This window comes from Theropithecus gelada, chromosome 6, assembly GCF_003255815.1.
Source record: "Theropithecus gelada isolate Dixy chromosome 6, Tgel_1.0, whole genome shotgun sequence".
In the NCBI taxonomy this organism is placed as follows: domain Eukaryota; kingdom Metazoa; phylum Chordata; class Mammalia; order Primates; family Cercopithecidae; genus Theropithecus; species Theropithecus gelada.
Window position 1 is genome coordinate 31813123 of NC_037673.1, and position 19936 is coordinate 31833058.

Here is a 19936-nt window from a genome sequence, read left to right on the forward strand (position 1 = left end):
AAAAAAAAAAAAAAAAAAAAAGAAAGCCATTTACAGGTAGACCAAATTGTAAAGAGCTCACTGTTGATGGCTGATGAAAGTCAGCCAGCCTTCCTTACGTGAAGGGGATAGGCGAGGGACTTCAGGCCTGGAATGAGGACCAGCTCCAGGCTGCCTGAGGCTAGGTTTCCTTAAAGGGGAAGGGGTTATCTCAGAGGCTTCTGCAGGATCTGGCCAGTCCTTCCCACACTCTACTTGGGTCCTGTTGTTGAGCATCTGTCTGAGGAAGCAAGGCCCTGCGAGAGGCAATGAGCCTGGAGACCATAATTAGGTGATTTCGTGTAAAATGCTCTTCAGTTATTTCTTGGGAGGCTGAAGATAAAAAAAGATGCGAGCCTCCAGAAGTCCTGAAGCCATCTCTAGATTATCACCCCGAGGAACAGCTAGTTTTCCTTCCTTGAATGTTTGTTTATCTGTGTAACAGGCTGGCTTGTTAGTTGTTGCCAGGCCCCAAGGTTTGTGTGGGCATGTGTGATGAGGAGGAAAACCCCATCAACAATGCTTACAGGATTTTGCTGATTAATTTTCTACTAAAAGTGAGTTTCCTAAATCTTCCCAGACAAACACTTCTCATTAAAAAACGACTCAATTTTTCTGGTTTTCCCTGAACACTAGTGTGTTGCCAGTTTAGAAAAGGGGAAGGGGAGTTGGAGGCAAGAGCTGACCTTTCGAAGAACTTTCTATTATACTTGTCAAGCATTTTAAATATGCATTTAGGCTAACAACTATAAAAACAGGTGACTTTGGCTGGGTGACGGTGACTCACGCCTGTAATCCCAGCACTTTGGGAGGCTGAGGAGGGTGGATCACTTAAGGTCAGGAGTTTGAGACCAGCCTGAACAACATGGTGAAACCCCATCTATACTAAAAATAGAAAAATTAGCCAGGCGTGGTGGCATGTGCCTATAATCCCACCTACCCAGGAGGCTGAGGCACAAGAATCGCTTAAACCCGGGAGGTGGAGGTTGCAGTGAGCAGAGATCATGCCACTGCACTCCAGCCTGGGGGACAGAGCAAGACTCTGTCTCCCCCCCCAAAAAAAAAAGTGACTTGAAGTTAGCTTTTGTGAATCTTGATTTTTGTCTGTTTCAAATTGGAGAGTGAATACTTCCCCTTATTGAGATTACATTATTACACATTTCATGCATTTAAAGTTTACAATAAGTAGTTTTTAAGTAAATTGAAGCAGATCTGCAGACATCACGCTATCTACTTTTAGAACATTTTAATCACCCCTAAAAGAAATCCTGAATCTGTTAGCAGTCACTCCCGACTTTTCCCCACAAACTCCCCAGCCCCTGGCAACCACTCATCGATTTGCCATCTCTATAAATTTCCTTTTCTGGACACTTCATGTAAATGAAATCTGTGTGGTCTTTTGTGACTGGCTTCTTTCACTTAGCATATTTTCAGTATTCATACACATGTGACGTCTGTCACTGGAAATTCATTTCTTTCTATCACCAAATGGTAGTCCAGTGTTATATATTCACCAGGTGATTGATACTGGCGTTGTTTCCACATTTTGGCTATTGTAAATAATACTGCTACAAACATTCATATATAAGATTTGTGTGGACATAATGTTTTCATTTCTTTTGGGTATATACCTAAAAGTGGAATTGCTGGGTCATATGGTAATTCCATGTTTAACATTTTGAAGAACTGCTAAACTTTTCCAACGTAACAGCACAATTTTACATTCCTGCCAACAATGTATGAAGGTTTCAGTTTCTGCACATCTTCACCAACACTTGTTATTATGTCCTTTAAAAAAAATTATAGCCAATCTAGTGTGTATGAAGTGGTATCTCACTGTGGTTTTGGTTTGCATTTCCGTGATGACTAATGATGTTGCACATCTTTTCCTGGGTTTGTTGTCAATTTTTGTGTATCTTCTTTGGAGAAACATATATTCAGATCTTTAGCCTGTTACTCAGTTGGATTGTCTGCTTATTATTGAATTGTTAAAGGGTTTGATTTGGATACTTTTTTTTTTTTTTTCCAGAGTCTCATTCTGTCACCCAGGCTGGAATGCAGGGGTGCCATTTCAGCTCACTGCAACCTCCTCCTCCTAGGTTCAAGCAATTCTCCAGCCTCAGCCTCCCAAGTAGGTGGGATTACAGGCATGCACCACCGTGCCCGGCTAATTCTATTTTTAAGAAATAGAAAAATTAGCCGGGAGCAGTGTCACATGCCTGTAATCCCAGCTACTCGGGAGGCTAGCACAGGAGAATCGCTTTAACCCAGGAGGTGGAGGTTGCAGCGAGCCAGATCATGCCACTGCACTCCAGCCTGGATGACAGAGTGGGACTCTGTCTCAAAAAAACAAACAAAACAAAAACTTAAAACTTTATTAAGGGCTTTATTTCTTTGCACGTCAATTTCTCATTATTCCAGCACCATTTATTAAAAAGATGGGAAGCAATTTTCTGCAAATAATATACATGATAAGGGATTTGCATGCAGAAGGGAAAAAAGGCAACTCTTACAACTTGAAAGTAAAAATTACACTTTGGGAGGCTGAGGCGGGTGGATCACCTGAGGTCAGGAGTTTGAGACCAGCCTGACCAACATGGTGAAACCCCGTCTCTACTAAAGACAAAAAATTAGCCGGGCGTGGTGGCGCATGCCTGTAATCCCGGCTACTCAGGAGGCTGAGGCGGGAAAATCGCTTGAACCTGGAAGGCAGAGGTTCCAGTGAGCCGAAATCGCACCACTGCACTCCAGCCTGGGCAACAAAGTGAGACTCTATCTCAAAAAAATAAATTTAAAAAATTAAATATTATTATGTAATTTAGGGGTAGAAAGAATAGGAAAGACCGGGCATGGTGGTTGATGCCTATCATCCAAACACTTAGGGAGACCGAGGTGGGAAGATTGCTTGAGCCCAGGAGTTTGAGACCGGCCTGGGAAACATAGTGAGACCCTGTCTCTACTAAAAATACAAAAAATTAGCTGGGCAGGGTGGCACGTGCCTGTAGCCCCAGCTACCCAGGAAGCTGAGATGGGAGAATCACCTGAGCCTGAGAGATGATGCAGTGAGCCAAGATCACGCCACTGTAGTCTAGCCTGGGCAACGAGAGTGAGACCCTGTTTCAAAAAAAAAAAAGAGAGGAAAAGTCATTGTAAATTAGTGAAAAACATTTTCTTGTTTTTGTTTTTGTTTTTTTCTTTTTGAGACGGAGTTTTTTTGTTGCCCAGGCTGGAGTGTAATGGCCCGATCTCTGCTCACTGCAACCTCCGCCTCCTGGGTTCACGCAATTCTTCTGCCTCAGGCTCCTGAGTAGCTGGGATTACAGGTGCCTGTCACCATGCCCAGCACATTTTTGTATTTTTAGTAGAGACAGGGTTTCACCATGTTGGCCAAGCTGGGCTCTAACTCCTGACCTCGGGTGATCTGCCCATCTCAGCCTCCCAAAGTGCCAAAGTGCTGGGATTACATGCCATTGCACCCAGCCACTTTTTTTTTTTTTTTTTTAGTATTTTAAAGCTGTGTATTTCTTTCAACTGTATGTGTTTCAATTAGCCAAAATACAAACAACACCAAACCAGCAAAATAATAACCAGTAAGTCTTTATCATAAGATTTATTCAATGTTAAGTTATGCCACTTCTTATAAGCTCAATTATTAATAAGAACTTAACTACATCTACACCTTACAAGTTGCTGAAGGTTAACATAGTGAAATCAGCCACAAATGTTAAAAATCAAGGAAAAGTTTATTTAGTCAAGTCATTCAATAAACAAACATTTAATGAGCACTTGCTGTGGGCAAGGCTGGTCATGGTTGAAACCAAGAAAATATATCTCTTACCTTCCCAGGGCCTTTTAAATGAACCAGTATTTATAAACGTTCCAATACATTGCCTGAGAAAACAATTAACATTGCTATCATCATAACTTAGAGGTTGAAATGTGAAAACCTGAGTCACTGGAAACCAACACTTGTTAATATGTCTTATTTCTTTTTTTTATTTTTTTGAGACGGAGTCTCGCTCTGTCGCCCAGGTTGGAGTGCAGTGGGGTGATCTCGGCTCACTGCGTTGCAAGCTCCACCTCCCAGGTTCACGCCGTTCTCTTGCCTCAGCCTCCCAAGTAACTGGGACTACAGGCGCCCGCTACCACGCCCAGCTAATTTTTTTGTATTTTTAGTAGAAACAGGGTTTCACCGTGTTAGCCAGTATGGTCTCTATCTCCTGACCTCGTGATCCGCCTGCGTTGGCCTCCCAAAGTGTTGGGATTACAGGTGTAAGCCACCGCTCCTGGCCAATATGTCTTTTTTAAAAATTAGTAGTAGATGGTGAATATTATTGGAAAGGTACAGATACAGAATTCCAGACACAATTACATCGAATAAGGCTGAGGTTATAATTAAGCATGAGTAAAGAAGCAGCACATCTAAATGTTGCTGCTTGTATTTCAAATTTGCCTATGAAATTATGAAAGTGAGTCTGCTTTTACCCGAGGGAGTGAATTTGTGTGTGTGTGTGTGGGGGGGGTTGTTTTGTTTTGTTGTTTGTTTATTTCTTTCAAGACAGAGTTTTGATCTGTCGCCCAGGCTGGAGTGCAGTGACCCAGTCTCAGCCCACTGCAACCTGTCTCCCGGGTTCAAGCAATTCTCCTACCTCAGCCTCCGGAGTAGCTGGGATTACAGGCACCCACCACCACGCCCGGCTAATTTTTTTTTTTTTTTTTTTTTTTCCCTTCCTTAGTGGAGACGGGGTTTTGCTGTGTTGGGCAGGCTGGTCTCAAACTCCTGGCCTCAGGTGATGCACCCACCCTCCTTAGCCTCCCAAAGTGCTGGGATTACAGGCCTGAGCCACTGCACCTGGCCAAATTTGATCGGTGTCCCTTTCTTTTAGTGGTTGAAGCAGTGCATAGCAAACCTTTCTACTACCTTGCAGGTGTTCTAGTTTAAGCTGAAGTGGTTTGATAGTCTCTTTTTCCCCTTGTCTACCTGCAACCTGAGGATGCTGGGGTTGCTTTTCTTCCTCTTCTAAGCCAGTTAGTGGAATTTTCCTCCACGTTCTTGGCCTGTGTTTTTCCCCTCTGGAGTAGAGTTCAGTCTGCTACTGGAAGATGTTTGCATTTTCCCACCTAGCAGACCCCTGGTCAAACATTAAATATAGCTTCATGCTAGCTCTGTGTATCTTCTGGGTCAGGAAAGTATGTTCTCACTACAGAGTTAACCTTTCTGCTGAGAACTTCCCAGAGTAAGAGTGGATTTATTCAGGTATTGGGTACCTTCTGAGGATGTGGATTTCTGGCAGCACTGATTTATAACTTTTCATTTTGAAAGGCTTGAAACAGCCCATTCGGAGCCTGAAGGCCATGGCTCTATGCTAGAAGCTGATAACTTTTGTTATTGGACTTTGGGCGGGTAGGGAGTTTGCTTATTGTTACCGTCTTTCCTTGGTAGAGCACACTTACACATCACTGTTTTATATCAGCTCCCCTCCCCCATTCTTGCCTAACTTCAGTCGTGGTTCTTGGTTTTTAAGTGTGTATATGTGTTGCTAAGAGTGAAATTGAGGTAATTTTATTTTATGTATTTTATTTATTTTTCTTATTTTTTTGAGACAGAGTCTCGCTCTGTCGCCCAGGCTGGAGTGCAGTGGCCGGATCTCAGCTCACTGCAAGCTCCGCCTCCCGGGTTCACGCCATTCTCCGGCCTCAGCCTCCCGAGTAGCTGGGACTACAGGCGCCCGCCACCTCGCCCGGCTAGTTTTTTGTATTTTTTAGTAGAGACGGGGTTTCACCGTGCTAGCCAGGATGGTCTCGATCTCCTGACCTCGTGATCTGCCCGTCTTGGCCTCCCAAAGTGCTGGGATTACAGGCTTGAGCCACCGCGCCCGGCCCATGTTGGAGATTTTATGTATATTTAAAATGCACAAAGATAGTCTACCTTTCCTTCTATTTCATTTTTTATTTTTTCCGGACGGAGTCTTGCTGTGACGCCCAGGCTGGAGTGCAGTGGCGCGATCTTGGCTCACTGCAAGCTCCGCCTCCCGGGTTCACGCTATTCTCCTGCCTCAGCCTCCCGAGTAGCTGGGACTACAGGCGCCCGCCACCATGCCTGGCTAGTTTTTTGTATTTTTAGTAGAGACGGGGTTTCACCGTGTTAGCCAGGATGGTCTCAATCTCCTGACCTCGTGATCCACCCGCCTCTGCCTCCCAAAGTGCTGGGATTACAGGCTTGAGCCACCGCGCCCAGCCCCTTCTATTTTATTTTGGTTTGATGCTTTTTTTGTTTGAAATCTAAGCAAGGCTACCCCGCCCGGGCTCCCCACGAGCGCAGCTGCGAGCTCTGGGCTCCTCTAAGGCAGCGCCACTGGTCGTCTCCCTTTAGCCGCTATCAGCCGCCATCATGGTTATCTACCGGGACCTCCTCAGCCATGATGAGGTGTGTTCACGAGATCCGGGAGATCTCAGTCTGGCTGTGCCTGGAAGTGGAGGGAGGAGATGGTCAGTAGGAGAGAGGGTAACACTGATGACTCGCTCATTGTGGAAATGCCTCTGCTGATGGCCCCGAGGGCGAGGGTGTGGAAAGCACAGTAATGGCTCCTGTTGATACTGTCAGGAACCACCACTTGTAGGAAAAGACTACAGGAAATACATCAAAGGTTAAGTAAAATCAATCAAAGGCAAACTTGAAGAACAGAGACCAGAAAGAGTAAAACTTTTGATGACGGACTGCAGAACAAATCAAGCACATCCTTAGTAATTTCAAAAATGACAGTTCTGGCCGGGTGTGGTGGCTCATGCTTATAATCCCAGCACTTTGGGAGGCCGAGGCGGGAGGATCACTTGAGCTCAGGAGTTTGAGATCAGCCTTGGCAACATAGTGAGACCCTGCCCCTTCCAAAAATGCAGAAAAGTACCTGGCCGTGGTTGGTGCACACCTGTAATCCCAGCTACTGGGGAGGCTGAGGTGGGAGAACTGCTGAACCCCGGAGTCGAAGGCTGCAGTGAGCGGAGATCACTGCACTCCAGCCTGGGTAACAGAGCAAGACTCCATCTCAAAACAAGCAAACAAAAAGCTACCAGTTCTGTACTGGGGAAAGCATGAATCCAGGTGGTGCTCAACTGGACTACTGTGAGGATGGCGTGACTCCATATGTGATTTTCTTTAAGAATGGTTTAGAAATCGGAAAATGTTAACAAATTTGGCAATTACTTTGGATATATCACCTGTCATCATAACTGACTGCAGCTTGTCATCCACACAACAGGACTTAAGAAAATGGGACTGATGTCATCTTGAGCTCTTCATTTATTTTGACTATGCTTTGGAATGGAGGCATTGTTTTAAGAAAAACATATCATGTAGCTTGTCTAAAAATAAAATGCATTTAAACTCAAAAAATCGAAGCAAAAGAGATCATAAGGGCATTAATTTGGGGAGCAGGGACATGTGGTTAAGATGCTTTTTGATAACAGTTTGAATTTTCTATGCTGATTAAAAAAAGAGAAGAACATTTTCTTTTACCCTATAGAGTAGAATATAAACTCCATACATAATAAGCAAGAGCTACAAAAAGGTTTTTGGCTGACATAAATATACATGAAATACTATAGTAATAGGATATACTTCAGTTTACTACTAATAATACAGTGATATACATGAGAAAGTCATGTATAGCTCTAATATTCACATATATAATTAAAACCACATTTAAAATTTACATGACATTAATTTTGAATATTCCTTTTCCCACATATAGTTTATGAAGCAAATTTATTCAAATAATCAGAGCCACATTTTGAGTCAGCTGAGTCAGTTTTCAGGATGTATTGCCTTCCATCTTTATTATTTGACAGACTAATATTCATGTATGGTGCTGTCGCTGGACATTTTATCCAAGGCCACAAGTATTCGTATAACCCTGCCACAGTTTCCCCATCCCTTCATCCTATAATTGAAAATAATTTACGTTTATGGATGCGTTTACTACGAGCAAATACTGTCACAAGTGTCTTACATGTATTAACTCATTTATGCAGAGAAATCTGAGAGATTGATAACATTATCTCACTTTATTCAGGGAACTAAGGTTCAGAAAGGTCAAATAACTTGCTCAAAGTCACATAACTCATGAAAGGCAGAGCCAAGATTCAAACCCAGCTGTGGAGCTCCAGAGTTCCTGCCTTTTTTTCTTTTTTTTTTTCTGGAGACTTACTATTGCTCCGTCACCCAGGCTGGAGTGCAGTGGTGCGACCTCACCTTACTGCAACCTCTGCCTCCTAGGTTCAAGTGGTTCTCATGACTCAGCCTCCCAAGCAGCTGGGATTACAGGTGCCCCAGCACTATGCCTGGCTATTTTTTTTTTTTTTTTTGAGACAGAGTCTCACTCTGTCACCCAGGCTGGAGTGCAAGTTGCACGATCTCCGTTCACTTCTACCTCCACGTCCTGGGTTCAAGCGATTCTCTTGCCTCAGCCTCCCGAGTAGCTGGGATTACAGGCGCCCGCCACTATGCTGAGCTAATTTTTTTGTATTTTTAGTAGATTTGGGGTTTCACCATGTTTGCCAACCTGGTCTCGAACTCCTGACCTCGTGATTCACCCGCCTCGGCCTCCCCAAGTGCTGGGATTACAGGCATAAGCTACCACACCTGGCCAATTTATTTATTTATTTATTTATTTATTTATTTTGTATTTTTGGTAGAGACAGGGTTTTACCCTGTTAGCCAGGCTGGTCTGGAACTCCTGACCTCAAGCTATCCACCCACCTCAGGCTCCCAAAGTGCTGGGATTACAGGCATGAGCCACCGCGTCCAGCCAGTTCCTGCTTTTAACCACTGTGCTACCCTGCTATGAGAAAATACAGCACTTAAGATGGTGAGATTATTTCCCCTAGGAATAATTGTTAAATTTAACATTAAATTGATTTCCCCCCTTTATTTTAAACCAGTTCTGTTTAAGCATCTAAAATTCCCATTGATTAAGTGTGAAATAATTTGTCTTCTCTAAATAGTAATTTGTCATCCAAATTAACATAATTGAAAGAGGTTCATAATACAATTTGTACAGACTCATATATAACTGCCTCTTTTATAAGAATGTTAGAGAAAATATGGCCGGGCACGGTGGCTCACGCCTGTAATCCCAGCACTTTGGGAGGCGGAGGCGGGCGGATCACGAGGTCGAGACCATCCTGGCTAACACGGTGAAACCCCGTCTCTAATAAAAATACAAAAAAAAAAAAAAAAAAATTAGCCAGGCACAGTGGCGGGCACCTGTAGTCCCAGCTACTCGGGAGGCAGAGGCAGGAGAATGGCGTGAACCCGGGAAGCGGAGCTTGCAGTGAGCCGAGCTTGCGCTTCTGCACTCCAGTCTGGATGATAAAGCGAAACTCCGTCTCAAAAAAACAAAAGAAAAAAAAAAGAATGTTAGAGAAAATATAACCTTATATTTTGACATATATGGTATGTAAGCCAAATCAATTTGTGCCGATTTAATGGGACACTTGTACTATTTCTGAAACAACTGCTGGTCACTAGGCACTGTACTGGGCTGTTGACATATTACCTAGTTTTATTTTCTCTGAAACTCTGTAAGGAAAGTAGCGTTGTTCTAGTTTTGTAGATGAATCAATTCAGGCTCAGAGAGTGTGAGAAACTTGTCTAGCACAATATAGAACCTGGGGCAGTGGAGTTGAGATTGAACCTTTGTGTAGCCATCGCTAAAGCTTCTGCTCTGTGGATGCCACCATGTGGCCTCACTGGGCATACAGAACTGGGTTCAGAAGCCCCTGACTTGGAGCACGTGGCCACTGGATCGCCCCTGTCGGCTGGCTCTTGCGGTCCTTCCCGCTTCCTTTCATTTCTCTGCTTTCTTGCCGAGTCTGGCAGGACTTTTGGCTGCAAACAACAGAAATTCCTGTAGCCAGTTTAAGCAGAAAGGGATGTATTAAAGGCTGTTGGTTAGGTGGTTCGCAGACGTTCTGGGAAGAACCAAGAATCAGGCTTGGATGTGATGGAGCCAGGAAAAGAGCCAAACCACACCACGGGTCTGTTCTAGCAGAAAAATCATGGTGTCTCCGCTGGCTGCTGAGTCCCCAGGAGCTGAGGGAATGAATGTCAGGACTGCGCTTCTCTTCTGCTGTGCTCCTCAGAAGGCCTGGATCACAATGGGTGACCTTACTGCCTCTGTCACTCATGCTACATCCAGGTTATACTGGGATGCTTCTGATTCCAGGTTATACTGGGAGCTTCTGGAAATAAGCTCACATGCCTGCACTCTGGCTGCAACGGAATATGGTGGTTTCACATTTTCTGCTAAACGGGGATTGAGCGAAACAGTCTACAGCGTCTGCCATACTTAATCCACCCTGGTCCCGGCCCCAGCCCCAGCCCCAGCCTCGGCTCTGCTACACAATGACCAGACAGTATCTTAGTCCATTTGTGCTACTATAACAAATACCATAAATGAGATGGCTTATAGTAACAGAAATTTATTTCCCATAGTCTAGAGGCTGGGAAGTCCAAGATCCAGGCATTAGCTGATTCAGTGTCTGGTGAAGGTCTGCTTTCTGGTTTGTAGATGGTGCCTTCTTGCTGGGTCTTCATATGGTGGAAGAGGCCAGGCAGTTCTCTAGGGTCTCTTTCATAAGCAGACGAATCCCACTCAGGAGCGCTTCTCCTTCATGACCTTATCACTTCCCAAGGGCCCCACCTCCTAATATCGTACCTTGGAGGCCGAGGTGGGCCTCCCAAAATTTGTATGCTAAAATCCTAACCCTCAAGGGGCTTCCTCCAATTTTGGAGGAACACAAAGATTCAGACCGTAACAGATGGGTATCCCATTTGTGCCTCATTCTCTAGTGCTTTGGTGGATACAAACTGAATTGATTGATTGACATTTCTGTGCTTGTCTAAGTGTAACCAAACCCCACAATTCACATGCTAGAGAAGGTTCGCCTCGGTCAATTTCTTCTCCTGTAGCTGATACGGCTAACAGTGGGACTAACATGAGGGTCCAAAGTGAAAAAACTGCTCAGCCACTCAAAGGAAACCCACTCCATGGAAGTCTCTCTCTAGCATGATGGTACTTTCTGAAATTACGTTTTGTTTTAGTGGAGGAAGGCTTTATTTTTATTTTTTTTTATTTATTTTTTTTTTTGGGACGGAGTCTGGCTCTGTCACCCAGGCTGGAGTGCAGTGGCCAGATCTCAGCTCACTGCAAGCTCCGCCTCCCGGGTTTAGCCATTCTCCTGGCTCAGCCTCCCGAGTAGCTGGGACTACAGGCGCCCGCCACTTCGCCCAGCTAGTTTTTTGTATTTTTTAGTAGAGACGGGATTTCACCATGTTAGCCAGGATGGTCTCGATCTCCTGACCTCGTGATCCGCCCATCTCGGCCTCCCAAAGTGCTGGGATTACAGGCTTGAGCCACCGCGCCCGGCCAGGAAGGCTTTATTCTGAAGTCTGGTATACTATTTGGAGTTCGTAGGGTGAGGAACATAACCTTCCATTCCCACGTTTCTCTCTGAAGTTTGGGCTTTCATCTGCTGGATCCCACATGCTGAGTGCAAGGATAACAAATATACCCAGTGAACAAAAGTTTAGCGTCTTTTTTTAATATGGAAAACATTGCATCCTTATTTCAGGGTACAAGTTTTCAGTTGCTTTTGAGAAAAGCATCACATGTAGGCCCAAGATCTGAAAATAAAGGAGACTTAAAGAAAATAATGTTGATTAGAAGAATAGTATCAGGCCAGATGTGGTGGCTCATGCTTATAATCCCAGCACTTTGGAAGGCTGAGGCGGGTGGATTGCTTGAGGTCAGGAGTTCAAGACCAGCCTGGCCAATATGGCAAAATCTTGGGCATGGTGGCACATGCCTGTAGTCCCAGCCACTGAGGAGGCTGAGGCACAACAATTATTTGAACCCAGGAGGTAGAGGTTGTAGTGAGCTGAGATCACACCACTGCACTCCAGCCTGGACAACAGAGTGAAACCTTCGAAGAAAAAAAAAATAGTATCAAAGGGAAAGAAACATGAAACTAAGATTTAGCCCACGGTCTCCATTACTGACTGAGGACTTAAGGCAAATTGAATTCATATCTCTGATTAGTTATCTAGTTCGTGTTTTGTTTCTCAATCAATAAAGGTCAAAATGAGCGAAGAAAGTGGCAGCCTTTTATTTGCAAATATGCATACACTCTCGGACGAGGTTCTATGGTCCTCAGGTGGGCAGGGGGGCACCAGGGAAGTCGCGCTGGCGCTCTGGGGTGATGTTCTCCCGTCCACAAATGTGGGGGGCCGAAGTCACGCGGGCTCCTGCTGGCAGTGGACTTTTATGCCTGGGAGCTGGAGGGGGAGGAGTTTGGGGCGTGTGTGTAGGAGTGGCTGCTTGAATTTCGGTGTCCCCGGCTTGACGGTCATTCTGCGCAGGCTCAGTTGATTTGGTTCTTTTCCCGGGCGCGGGAATTTTTCCTGGGCGCGGGAAAATCTGTGATGAAGAACCCGGAAACAACAGGAACTGCTCCATCTTGTTCACCTTCCTCCATCTTGTCCCTTTTCCCTCACCCAAACAGTTCGTACAATTGAAAAATACAAAGGTTAAGACCCTAAGAGTTACCATAAGAAATGTACAGACTCTGGATGCAGCCTCTGATTCAAACTATTACAATGTTAACCTCTGAGCATTTCTGGAAACCATGATCCTACTGGGTGGGGCCATTCCCCATGGCTCTTGCTGCCAGTGTGGGTTTCTGTCTTTCTTAGTTTGGTAATCACATGGGTAGTTTACGTCATCAGGTGGATAAGCAGGTCAAAGTTGAAGGGGGAAAAACCAAATCTGTTTATTTAACACCATTGTTCACTATGGCTAGGGTTTAGAACTTACACAGTATTAGAAGTAGAGTCATGAAGGATTTTAGTTTGCATTTTTCTGGTAATCTTGAAGTCTTGATTTTGCCAGAGGCTTGCAATTTATATATTAATTTTCCTTCAAGGTTCATTTAGCAGCAAGCGGAGGAACATTTGCATTTTAATTGGGTCATTCTCCAACCTCTCCCCTACCCCCAGCATACTCTCTCTACTGCTAAAAGCTAGAGCCAGATGTCACTCCCTGCTTCTGGGTGACAGGAATGTTAGTGTCTGTAACTCTTCAGTGGCTACCAACCCAACCTCAGTGTGCCCCAATGAACTTCTCCAGTGCCACGTGATCCCAGAATTAAACAGCTAATGAAATTCTCTGCTCAAGTGGCACATGCCTATATGACTCCAAAACATTAAAACTTGGAGGTTTTTCCAAAATTAAAACGACTAAGTAAAATAAAGTTTATTGCATTGTCATTCCAGTAAGTCATACTCAAGGTTCTGATCCTGGCTGGGCGTGGTGGCTCACGCCCGTAATCCCAGTACTTTGCGGGGCTTAGGCTGGTAGATCACAATGTCAGGAGTTCAAGACCAGCCTGGCCAAGACGGTGAAACTCCGTCTCTACTAAAAATGCAAAAATTAGCCGGGCAAGGTGGTGGACACCTTAATCCCAGCTACTCGGGAGGCTGAGGCAGAGAATTGTTTGAACCCAAGAGGCGGAGGTTTGCAGTGAGCCAAGATTGCTGAGATTGCGCCGCTGCACTCTAGCCTGGGTGACAGAGTGAGACTCCATCTCACAAAGAAAAAAAAAAAAGATTCTGATCCTAACACAGGGATCTCATTTTGAAAAGGAGAAGTTTAGGAGTAGATGGAACATGTCTCAGAGGACAACTTTGAAACTTTCGGAGGACAAATGTCAATGTGGGAAAGCGTACCCCAATGAAATCTGGTGCCAGTGCTAATGCCATTTTCTTAGATGATGAAATGGAGACAATAATTCAATGACAAAGGTGGTTTTTGTTCCAGGTGGTGGTCTATTGAAATTGAGGCTATGCCGTGTACAGGACCACTTCTTAACACAAAATTGACATAGAAAGCTGGTGAAGCAAACCTAAATTCAGGCTTAGCAGCCTCAGTAATTCTGACATGTGCGCGTACAGGAGTGGAGGTAGCATGAAATATTTACAGTGAGTCTGGCAGGGATTAGTGTGTACAGAGGTTAAGTTCAGCAAAATGTAGGGGGTGGAGAAAGCCTGAAGTGGTGAAAATGTACCTAGTTGTCCCTGTGAGAGAGGCAAAGTTTTAGAGTTGAATTGCTATTTTTAGAAGCTGTGAGGGGTCTTCATTGGATACTGTTACTTTCTAAACAGCAGGGTATGTTGGGTGTTGCCAGAACTCTGCAGTGCTGCAAAGGAATACTGGACCAGACGCCACCTACCCTCCCGATGCCTACATTCCAATTGGAGAAGCATCCGTCACTTGAAATCCCCACGTTATTAGATTGCCACTGTGACATCCAGGCAAAAAAATGATGAACCTGTGGCATCTACACTTGGCCGTTCCTATCAGATTCAGCCTTGTGGCCCCCAGATTCTGCTGATTCCCCAGTTAACCAGTTACGGACCTTCTGTGCTAGGGGGTGTTCTCCAGAGACGGCAAACCCTGAGGCCAGGAGTCTCCTCTATTCCTTGCTACTTGTCCTCTGGGCTCTTGACCAAAAGAACCATCTTTGTCTTGCATCTGGACATTTCAGCCTAGAAGCAGGTAAACTCTCCAGGAAAGCCCTGCTGTGTCCCCAGGAGAAGGGCATTTCTGGGTTTGGCAGAAAACACCCTGAAGGCTGGCAAGCTTACCATTTGCTCTATATACAGGCCAGAGAGTTTCAAAGACCCAGGGCCCAGGATGTGAGAGAAGGGAATTCTGATTTGTGTGTGTGTGTTAATTTTTTTTCAAACACTCACTCTTCGTAGAGACAAATACTCCTCTTTTCAGGTCTGTTTTTGTAAAACAGATGAAAGGACCAGTAGTAGGCAAACAGGTTAATACCCACTTGGCCTTTCTATCTGAGCCCAGTCCTGATTTCATTCTGTCCATGGGGAAAGCTTCCTTTTTACAGTGCACCTTCAGAGCGGAGCTTTGTTCTGAAATCCTTTATTCGGAGCCTTTTGTTTTTAAGAATTTATTGGAGATTGGCTTGGCAGGGACTCCAAGTGTCAGCTTGTATGTGTGTTGGGGGAACAGTGGGAGAGAGATTGTTGGGTAGGGGGCCCCACATGTGTTCCTGATGATTGTAGGTGCTCATGAAGTCTAGAGACTGAATCTGTGGGAGGTGAACAACTGTGTTGTGTTTTGTTTTGTTTTTAATGCTGGAATTTATTTTTCCATCTGGTTTTTTCTCCCAGACATTTTCTAGCTGCAGAACACTGTGTTTACAAAACAAAAAGCCTCCATCATTAGCCCATCCTGGAGTAAGGCATTGGTGTCTCTGTTGGTGGCTTTGGTTGTCCTGCCCGGAGCAGGTTCATGTCCCTCAGTGTCATTCAGAGACAGTTGGCTGTATCCAAGGGTTGGCTTCCCTACTTCAGTTGCATTTGCATAGGGCAGGCTCAGCTACTCCGGGGGAGGGTACCCTTGCGTGCCCACAGTCAGGTATAGAGGCCTGGTTCTACTCCCACTGGGTCCCCGATTGCCCTTGAGCAAGGGTTGAATGACAATGCCTGTTCATCTTTTTGTTGCTTCATACCTGGAGCACTGGCTGTCCCAGCCCAGCAAGTGAGGCCAGGTGAGCTAGGTGTGGTGTTCTTGTGCCCTCTGGTACCTTCTGATGTCCCAATTCAGGTGCATCTATTTTTAGATTAGTCTTGCCCTGGCTCGAGTGTCACTTCTGCAAGACTGTGACCTTGCACGTGTTCAGCTGTTTTCTTCATGGATCCCTGGGTGTTCCTTGATTCTAACTCTTTGGAGGCCTTGTGCTCTGCATAGAGCCAGTGCAAAAACCCCTTGCTTAGCTTGCCTGAGCAAGGGCATCTCGTCTAGCTAGAGATAAAAATTAGTGTCCAGATGCCTGGGGAAGGGAGGGGGCTTACAGGCTCGATGGGACAGTTCACTTGAGTGAGTGTGAGCCTCTTACCAGCATCCATCTGGTTTTAGTGAATGCCGTGTGCTAACTGTCATCATGACAAGCCCAGTTTGTGTGAAACTGTTTATAAACTCCATAAAACCATGTGCAAATGTGGGGAACTTAGGCTGGCATGAGTGGAAGGAGGCCAATGAGGGACAGGCACTACCTCTTAAACAAGGGCGAGGACGCGGTATCTTGCCACACAAGATAGAGGAAACCAGATGGAGCTGGTAAGGAAAACGGGGTCAGCCGGTTGAAGGGTTCAGTAGCCACGGTCAGGAGTTTGCACTGGATCCAGAAAACCCTTGGGAGCCACCGGATTGGGACAATTATTGCATCTGACACTTGTCAGGTAGAGAATATTGTAAACTTGTGACCAAGGAGAGTTAAGAAGGAAATAAAAAGTGAGATCTGGATGGGCGCAAAGGCTCACAGGGCAAAACCCTGTTGCTACAAAAGATACAAAACTTATCCTGGCATGGGTGCCTGCAGTCCCAGCTACTGAGGAGGCTGAGGCAGGAGCATCACTTGAGCCCAAGAGGTTGAGGCTGCAGTGAGCCATGTTCACACCACTGCACTCCAGCTTGTGTGACAGAGTGAGACCCTTTCTCAAAAATAAACATTAAATATCCCTTTCCATTGAAGGATGTATAGAAATAAAGAAATTCTGGAAGGCTTTCCCAAGAGCTCAGAGTAGAGATGCCTGTGAGACTTGTATTAGTCTGTTCTCACACTGCTCTAAAGACATACCTGAAACTGGGTCATTTATAAAGAAAAGAGGTTTAATTGGCTCACAGTTCCACAGGCTGTACAGACTTCTGCTTTTTTTTTTTTTTAATTTATTTTTACTTTTTTATTTTTTTGAGATGGAGTCTTGCTCTGTTGCCCAGGCTGGAGTGCAATGGCGGGATCTTGGCTCACTGCAAGCTCCGCCTCCCGGGTTCAAGCAGTTCTGTCTCAGCCTCCCGAGTAGATGGGACTACAGGCATGTGCCCCCACACCCAGCTAATTTTGTATTTTTAGTAGAGATGGAGTTTCACCATGTTGGCCAGGCTGGCCTCAAACTCGTGACCTCAGGTGAGCCACCGTGCCTGGCCAGGCTTCTGCTTCTGGGGAGGCCTCAGGAAACTTACAGTCATGGCAGAAGGTGGAGGGGAAGCAGGCATATCTTAAATGGCCAGAACAGGAGCCAGAAAGCAAAGGGAGAGGTGCCTCACTCTTTTAAAAAACCAAATTTCATAAGAACTCACTATCATGAGAACAGCAAGGGGGAGATCCACCCCCGTGATCCTGTCACCTCCCACCAGGTCCCTCCTCCAACACCGGGGATTAAAATTTACATAAGATTTGGGTGGGGACACAAATCCAAACCATATCAAGACTGAAGAGGAGTCCCTTGAGGAAAGGAAAGGCATTGAGCTGGGTGAAAGGTCACTGGCATGTTCCATTGGAGATGTCAGTTCCTTACATATGACACAGAACCAACTAGGGTGAACCGGAGTTCCTGGGATTGAAAAGTGAAGACAGAGAAAGAACCATCTGGAAATCATTCATGGGCATCATTTTGGGCATTTCAGAATTCTCCCTTGAGGTTTATTATAGTCAGCAAATGGAAAGGACAGAAAAAGACGCCTGGGGTTCTGACTGTCTCAGGGATAACCTTTCTTTTTAAATAGTATGGCTAATCATGCTAGTTTAAGCTTCTCTTTTGATTTTTAGGGTAGCCTTAATCATTACAATTCTTTTATCTTGCATTAGACTTGGCCCATCCCTAGCCAGGAAAGAATTTGGAAAATAAAAGCGATGAAGCTCGTAGCACTCCAGAGGAGGAAAGTTCAGTTCCCTTCTGAGTGGAAGCCCAATATCTTGTTGATGGCACCGGAACTTAGCCAGCAAGATGACCAGGAGGCTTTCCGTGCTACTCCAAGAGTGGGTGTTTTGTGTAGCTTTTCCAGGGGAATCCTGGGTGGCATGTGGTTTCTGGCTTCCTCCACTTGTCAAGTAACTAGTGGCCTGATTGGAGCTGGCAGCCCCTTTGGGAACCGCTGAATGCTGACTTCTGAGTCTTTTAACACGGCTGTGCACTGAGCTCTCTGTTTTCATTTCCCACTTTCCCCTTTGTCACTTTCAATTAAACCAGGACAAGCTGTGTATAATTTGGTTAGTGATGTAAATAAGCCAAAACAGCAGAAAGATTGAAATGTGAAGAAACTGTGGTGGAGGAGTTTTACTGGAGAGTCACTGTAACCACAGCTTGACAGATGCCCACTGTGTGGCTGGCACTGAGATGATCTAAAGCACTGTCTCTCAATTTTCGCAAAACCTCTGCAGCTATATTGCGTATTTTCATGTGAGGAAACTGAGGCATAGAAACATTTAGTTATTATTCGTATGGCTAGTGAGCAGGAATGCTAAGTTTAGCCCCATAGTTGTTTAACTGAAGCTGATTGTCTTGTCTTTGGTTTTTTTTTTCTTTTTGAGACGGAGTATCGCCCAGGCTGGACTGCAGTGGTGTGATCTTGGCTCACTGCAACCTCTGCCTCCCAGGTTTGAGTGATTCTCCTGCCTCAGCCTCCCTAGTAGCTGGGATTACAGGCACACACCACCATGCCCAGCTAATTTTTCTATTTTTAGTAGAGATAGGGTTTCACCATGTTGGCCAGACTGGTCTCGAAGTCCTGACCACAGGTGATCTGCCCGCCTTGGCCTCCCAAAGTGCTGGGATTCAGGCATAAGCCACGGCGCCCGACCATCTTTCTCTCTTTTTTAAAACTTAATATTTTTTAGGGCAGTTTTAAGTTCACAGCAAAATAGATTTAAAAAAAAAAAAAAAAAAGGCCAGGCACGGTGGCTCACACCTGTAATCCGGGCTATAGGGGAGACTGAGACAGGAAAATCACTTGCGGGCGGTTGAGACCAGCCTGGGAAATATAGTAAAAGCTGTCTCTAAAAAACAATTTTTTTTAACAAACCAGGCGTGGTGGTGTGTGTAATGACACACCAAATGTATAATGACATGTATCCATCATTATCATACAGAGTAGTTTCACTGCCCTAAAAATCCTCTGTGCCCATTTTTCCGTTTTTCCTCCGGCACTTGGCACCCATGGATCTTTTTTACTGTCTCCGTAATTTTGCCTTTTCCAGAATGTCACATAGTTGGAATCATACCACAGATAGCCCCTTCAGGTTTGGCTGCTTTCACTTAGTAACAAGTCTTTAAGTTTCCTTCATGTCTTTATTCCTTGGTAGCTCATTTCTTTTCAGCACCATGTAATACTCCATTGTCTGCATGTGCCACAGTGTATTTATCTAGTCACCTCCTCAAGGACATCTCGGTCATTTCCAAGTTTTGGCAGTTCTGAATGAAGCCGCTGTAAACATCCGTGTGCTCACTGTCTTTTCACAAAACATTCTGCCCCCTCAAGAGGTTTCATGGAGGACTCGCTTAGATCCTCTGTGACAAATGGGACATAGTCAAAGCCTGGTGCCAGAGAAGAAAGAACATAGGATTTGTTATCAGGCAGGCCTGACTTGGTTGGGAGTTTGAATCCCAACTCTTCTCCATCTGTGATTTAAAATTCTCAATATTCTCTGCCATTAACGTACAGTGCTCTATGAAGCATTTAGCCTTCTGTAGGCACAACGAAATTCCTGTGTGAACTATGTTCAAATGGTTGTACAGCTAAAGAAAATTTTGAAGCTCTTGAGGCCCGGTGCAGTAGCTCACGCCTATAATCCCAGCACTTTGGGAGGCCAAGGCAGGTGGATCACTTGAGCTCAGGAGTTTGAGACCAGCCTGGGCAGCATAGTGAAACCCTGTCTCTTCTAAAAGTACAAAAAAAAAAAAAAAAAAAAAGTTAGCTGGGTGTGCTGGCCCACCCCTGCGGTGCCAGGTACTCAGGAGGCTGAGGCAGGAGGATCGTTTGAGCTCATGGGGCAGAAGTTG

General features: G+C 45.1%; 1 protein-coding gene and 1 pseudogene across 1 annotated transcript in view; both read left to right on the forward strand.

Annotated features, from left to right (window-relative positions):
- The window catches only part of PDZD2 (PDZ domain containing 2), a 326600-nt gene that overhangs the window by 115911 nt on the left and 190753 nt on the right, over positions 1-19936 (forward strand). The gene's annotated exons all lie outside the window — the stretch shown is intronic.
- Positions 6410-7203, forward strand: LOC112626537 (annotated as a pseudogene).